The sequence below is a fragment of the Anguilla rostrata genome, unplaced genomic scaffold (genome assembly GCF_018555375.3).
Source record: "Anguilla rostrata isolate EN2019 unplaced genomic scaffold, ASM1855537v3 scaf0961, whole genome shotgun sequence".
Classification (NCBI taxonomy): Eukaryota; Metazoa; Chordata; class Actinopteri; order Anguilliformes; family Anguillidae; genus Anguilla; species Anguilla rostrata.
Window position 1 is genome coordinate 47,116 of NW_026986323.1, and position 6,702 is coordinate 53,817.

At 41.7% G+C, this 6,702-nt stretch overlaps 1 protein-coding gene across 1 annotated transcript in view; it reads right to left on the minus strand.

Moving 5' to 3' along the window:
• LOC135246900 (basement membrane-specific heparan sulfate proteoglycan core protein-like) overlaps positions 1 to 6,702 on the minus strand; it is an 81,909-nt gene that overhangs the window by 44,026 nt on the left and 31,181 nt on the right. The gene's annotated exons all lie outside the window — the stretch shown is intronic.

Consider the following 6,702-nt stretch of genomic DNA (forward strand, 5'->3'; position numbering starts at 1 on the left):
ATAAAGTCTAAATACATCCCCATCATTTGATTTCAAGCTGTTTGATTTCAAGATGTCATTCATGCAGTACTTTGGAAGTTGGGTAAACTCAGGTCCAACAGTCAGTGTTTGAGTTCGGCAATGATCAGTTTGAATGGAAAGTATATCTGTTTGTCTGAACATATTTGAAGCCTTTACATGTTCTGTGCAAAAATACACTGAAAGTTTTGGTTAAAAAGCCAGTTACATATCACCAGTGTCATATTAGTAAGTGCAGTTATTTTACCTTTTATCATGTAATTTTTTGTTTTATTACTTTATTTGTAGCACAATATGCTACAGTGGCACATTTTGCGATTATTTATATATTTTTATTTTACTGCTAGAGTGTATTGATGCACACCAACCTTTTTATTCTAATTGCAAATTGCTGCTTGTACATATTTGTTGTAAATTTTCCCACTTTCCCACCTGCCAAGGGACTACTGATGAAATTTAGTTATCAAGCTAGTTCTGGGGCAGTTACTAACTGTCCAATGTCTCATTCAAAAAACAGATAAATAAAATAGTATTTCTTCTTTCACAAAAAATTGTTAGTGATCATTCAAGGTATGTTATCTACTGAATCAAAAGCATACTTCTTCACTCATACTTTTCTTCTTTTCCCTTAAGGCAGGTCATTCCAATGCAGCCCATATGCTGTAGAGCATTTTAGTATTAGTGAGGTCAAATCATACTTATTAATTTAAGCATAACTTAACAAATGTGTTAAAAACCTTTACGTTAAAAAACTGATTCGGTAGTACTCACAGATCAATGTGACCCCTCTGTTTGCCTGCATGATTGAAGAGGAAGTTTAGTGCTTCAACATTAGTGATCAAAAGAGCGATAAAAAAGAAACCCCTGTGCTATTATATACTGTACAGCACCTCTAATGCATTCTTTTCTTATCTGCTTGTGTGGAAAGCAAGTTGCGAAAAAATTCTCACAGAAGCCTTCTACTTCATCACTGCTTTACCTTCCGCTTTTCTGTAACTAAAATCAACTAAATTTAAATATGTATCTGTAGAAGGTCACTCTTACATTTCCTGTCTACTGACAAAAAGCCACCAACAACAGAAGCCAGAAAACCCACAGGCACTCACAGTGCCAAACAGAGAATAAACAATCAAAACTTGTATGTGAGTTGTGTAGGCTACATACAACTGTAAGTACCTGTATGAGTTCTACTGCAGTTGATGACAGATGAATCCTGTGAAGAGCTGTGAAGGAGAACCCTAAAACTACGGTCAGTGATGTCACCAGCAGTCTCCAGAGGGCAGGGGTGAAAATATAGCAAGCCGCCAAATGCAGAAGACTCTGAGAGCAGAATTATAGAGGCGAAACAGCAAAATGCAAAACCTCACATCAACGTCAAGAATCAAAAGGCCAGATTAGAATTTGCCAAAAAATACAAAGACAAGCCTGAAGAGTTTGGAAGCAGTTTCATGAACAGATGAGACAAAAAAAAATTTAAAAATAAAAACCAAAGCAATGGAAAGCTGAAAGTGTGGAGGAAAGAACTTCTGCTTTTTAATTTTAATTTTTTTTTTTTTACTTTTACACAGCTGAAAATAGGGGGACTCAACACAAAGACAGCAGTTTCTGTGAAATGGTAACACACATACCATGATATTAAAAGCTGACTGTACTTTTGTCTCATATTCATATCCATTTACCGTAAGCACAGAGCAAAAATAACCGATTTCGCTCTACCATTATAACACTTTTGGGGGGCTCTGTTTGTGAGAGCAAAAACAAGGAAGTAGGTCCTGCACAGCAAACCAGCTTCATGTTCTCTTCTCTTCAGAAGAACTTCACTCGTTATCACAGGGAATCAGAGAGACTTTAGGGCAGCACCTTGCTTAAATGCACTGGTCCTCTGTGAAATGAAACACTGCATGGTCTAAAAAACCTGACTGTGCCAGAGCTGACTGTGAATGTTGGTCCCGCAGGTCAGCTCACAATTGGCTAGAGTGAAGCCCTGGGTGTATGTGATTGGCTACTGTGCTGTCCAGAGGCTGTAGTGTGGTCCACAGAAAGGTGGCTTCAGTTTGTGAGGAGTACCGTCCCATCACAACATAGCAGCTCCTCTGATCTCCTTTGAACTTACAGTGCATGTCCCTCTGACATTTACTTGAAAATAGAAGCTATTGTAAAATCATTTGGCCAGCAGGTGGGGCCCTTGAGCAATAAAATAATACATGGAGTTTTTTTAAAAAAATTAATAAATAAATACTTCACTAATTTGGCTCCTGCCTAATCTTTAGGGTACGCTCTACTATACAAAATTTTCTACTATCCGGCACCATGGATTCCCTGATGGTGATGGAGAGTAGAGGTTCTACTATAATGAACTCTGCAAAAACAATGCCCAACAATGCCCAGTCAAAGCCCAACATCTGGCCACTATGCTCCGTCAGCTCAGAGAGTCTAACTGGCTCCACCCTTCTTGCATATGCGGACTTCATGGCTGCTTGGCCACAGAATCATTTGTATTCTGTCTGTTTCTCCAGGCTTGGGAGCTGATTGGCTGCAGCAGAAGAGCTGTGTTAGGTCATAGCTAAGGACCACTATGTGGGAAACTGAAGAGCAAATAGATAGAGGGGGCGGAGTTACTGCACTCTGAGCTCTGAATAAACTAAAGACTTCTCAAGAAACTGCTGCACTTCCTGTTCCAACTTCCCACAGCGCCACAGCCTGGTCCGTGGTTTTGCCAACGCCGCTGTACACTCTGGCTTCCAGGCTAGGGCTTCTCCCCCCGTCTGCTGCCAGATAAGCCCCTCGTTCAGGTTACAAGCACAACCAATCACATCACTGACACCACACAAAGGTACTGTACCAAAGGTTAAAAGTATTTTGAGACACAATACAGACCTGGCCACCAAGAATAAAAATATAATTAACTGGCACACAAGGAATCTCCACCCCGTCCCACCCCCCTGGGGGAATCTCTTTATCCTCATCGATCCTACATGCCCCTTTAATTTCATACCCATTCTGCTCAACTAATTCTCTCAATGAACACCAGAGATCTCCCACCTCTCTGGCAGTCTACAAATGATTCTGTTCTGCCATCAGCATTCCACATGTGCGCCCAACCCCCATTACTCCCGTAGTTCCGGCCCAATAAATTTAGGAGACAGCGCTACTCCTGACGTACAGACACTCGTTTATATCGTGGCATTTCTGTTCACCTGCTGAAAGGCAGAACCGGTGAACAGAAGTCTGGTAATGTCACAGAGAAAGACTGGCATTTCCCCACATTCACTGAAATGGGATTTTAGTGGGAGTTTACTGACATCTAGTGGTGAAAATATGCAAGCCTTTCACAATACAGACACTCACCTGCCAGCATCTACCATTGCCAGATAAAATGCATATGAATGTTGCTCCAACTACCCCAATCTCACTTCACACTCTGTTTCCCCAATATCCAATTACCTATGTGCTCACCTAATCCATTTTCAAAATTTAAAAATCTTCATTTCATCAGACAGTCAAGTGAGAACTAAATTCTCTTTTGTTGTGACAGCTTGCGGAATTAATGTATGTGGGGAAGAGAAGGTGTTCTGTAACCTCTCAGATGTAGGGGATGTGCTGGTGGTCAGATGTTCATGGTGCCTGGACCTGCAGGTGAGATGAACACCTGTGACCAATGACCATTCCACCACTGTCTGTGTAAATGTGTGGCCTTTGCCTTGTAACTACACCCTCCTACTAGACAGAAACAGAAGGTATGAGAGCAAGGGGAGGCCACTAAATAAACAAATGAACACTGATTAATAAACTTAACTTAGACACTAACTTCATACCAACCTCTCTTTGATTTAATTTTTAAGTCTCTATACCGGAGTGAGATATCCTGCAGGGGGTTAATGCTGATGCTGTACTCATCTGTGACCAGGCGAGGTCAGCAGAGGCCATGTTTCACGGTCAGCCAAAACAGCAAATTTAAAAATGGGCTAGAGCAAGCCTGAGCCTCCCAATATACAGCAAGTAAAGTAAAAAGACTGAAACATTGATGATGAAATGATTTATACTAGCCTGGTATCAACAGTTAAAGACAGGCTAAATAGGAATCTGTTAAAGCAAATAATCACAGAGTTTGTACAGATTATGGCCTGAGGTATTAAATTAGCTGAGAAAATTAAGAGCCTGTGTTTATCAAAATGCAGTGTAGATGATCGAGGTCATCCATCCAGGCCCCCAAGTAGTGTCATAACAGGGATTTTGACCAGGAGAGGTTCAGCTCAGGAGATGAATGCAGTGTGAATATTCCCTTTTCTCTGACATTATGCTTAAATCACCCAATCCTCCTGCTGTTTTTCTCATCTGTGTCACTCCCTGGAGCTCCTGCCTCTTCCCACCCTCCTTTATTATGTTCTTTTCCTCTTCTTATTTCTTCTCTTCTTCCACTTCCCTCTGGATCGTCTCTGATGTCTCTCTTTGATGCTGCTTTAACTCGCTTTGGTGCCATGTTAAATGAACCTCCAAAAGCGTAATATTATTTGATTTATTTTATTTTTAATAGCGGATCTTCCTGCCGACCTCCATTTCAGCCTCTCACCTCACGCTCCTAGATTTGAGAATGCAGCTCAGAGACCAGTTTTAGTGAGTCCCTATACTTGACCTCATAGTCACATATCTGCAATGGAATAGGAGAACATGGAGATTAAAGGTGTTCCTAAGACCCACACATATGTATGCAATCCTATAATAGGAGACAGACCTGACTGTAGAGAGGGTAGAGTGGTGCATTGGTACTCGCTGGATGTGCTCACCTGGGTCTGGTGCAGCTGCTCAGTCTTGAACAGCTTAAGGAGCAGAGCCTGGATCTCCTTCTTCACACGCTGCTCGTGCTCGCTCCTCTCCTCCATCACTCTTTTCAGCTTCACTCTCCAGTGCTGCTCAAGCTGCCCCAGCTTCCTGCAGCACGAAGCACACCAGCTTCAGTCTTACACTGTGCTGGAGCCAGCAGTAACTTGGGTGCTTTTTATAAACCGGTTCACAGCACATGGAGGTGTGCACCATGTGACACTCATCTATCCTGTACAGGATTCCAGCACGTTAAAAAATAATCAAAAGCTTCATCATTCAAATACAATTTAAGCTTTCTGTTAAGTGTCTGTCCATTGTTAACTCAGATTCAGTTACTTCTAAAATTAGCATCAATATTATTCCCTTTTCTCTCCAATGACTGGTACTTGGAATAAGACACAAGCCCTGAAATGGGTGGCGTTATTATGAGTTATTAACAGTTGATACAATTGATCCAGTCAAAGCGGTCTGCTATGGAGACCAAACTAGAGAGATTGGTTCATATCAATCACTGCTGTAGAGCCTTCTCTTTCTCTTGAAATGTCTTCTTAAATTCCTCCTGCTCCAGATCGGCACTTTTTATTCTGTTCTCTCTCTCCTCCAGCATCAAGTCAAGTGCATCTCTCTCTTCACACATTTTCATGCAGCTTTTTTGCAGCTCTCTGACACTTGCCTTTATGAAATATCAAATGGTGTAAATACACATTTCTAATATAAGCTGTTGCACAAACAGCAGTGCACTACTTCAGCCATAGATTCCATTAAAGCTTCACATTCTGAAAGTAACTGAAATTAATCACACTCATCAACAGTATGACAGTATTGAGCAGTATTCATACAATTCTGCAGTGGGAGGATTGGAGGGGCTTCTGCTGTCCTGACTGCAGTGGGAAGATGGGTATGGTTTCTGCAGTCCTGACAGCAGTCAGAAGCTCATTCCACCACCAGGGGTCAGAAAAGACTGGAGATGTGACCTGGAAGATAGAGTATGAAAGGAGAAAACAGAAACAAGGGACTTGGTAAAGAGAGAGAAGAGGAGAAGAAGCAGAAAGAGAGAAGGGGGAGGAGTACTGAGTTGGGAATTGGGGATTGTTGTCTGGGAAGAGGATTGACTAATGTGTTTGAAGACTCCATCTTGAAGGATTTGTAAATATCAGCAACCTTCCTGTAAAAGAAGCGGCAAAGTTGGGATACATATGGCCCCCCCACCCTGCGAGGAAGATGATGAGGGAGGCAAAGGAGAGCCCAAGGATCACAGTTTGAATTTAGTCGCTTTTTGAGATCAGGAAGTCTCATATTCAACCATACAATCACACCGTCATACCAACAGGCTCTTTGGAAATGCTACACAAACAACGGCCTTAGTGAGAGCAATTGTGTAAATTAATTGTCTGGTTTGGCCAAAATTGAGCTTTTGGTCATGAACAGAAACTTGGCAAAGTAAGAGTCAACTGCCTCTGAAATCATACTGTAACCACATATTTTCTGCAACTTTTAAAGTCTCAGAAAACCCTGAAGTTTATAATGTAACTCTGTTTGAATGCTAAATGATGTACGGAATATAATTTACAGAAATATTATTCACAAATTGATTATGTTGGCTGAGGTGTAATTTGCAATAGATATTTGCATCACTCCCGCATGCCCAGCTAACTACACTGACGTGAAGAAAGCTGTGAAAGTTACACATTTAGCTGTGACACTGAGAAGCTCTCAGAGCAGCTGCCATCCCCTCTGAAATCGCAGAGTATCCTAACCCAAACACAGCTGCAGGAAGCTGCAACGGTTACCATGTGCGTCTGCATTTAGTGCCATGCTCCTCTCTCCTCTGCTCGAGATATAGACGGAGCTGCAGGTTGGAGA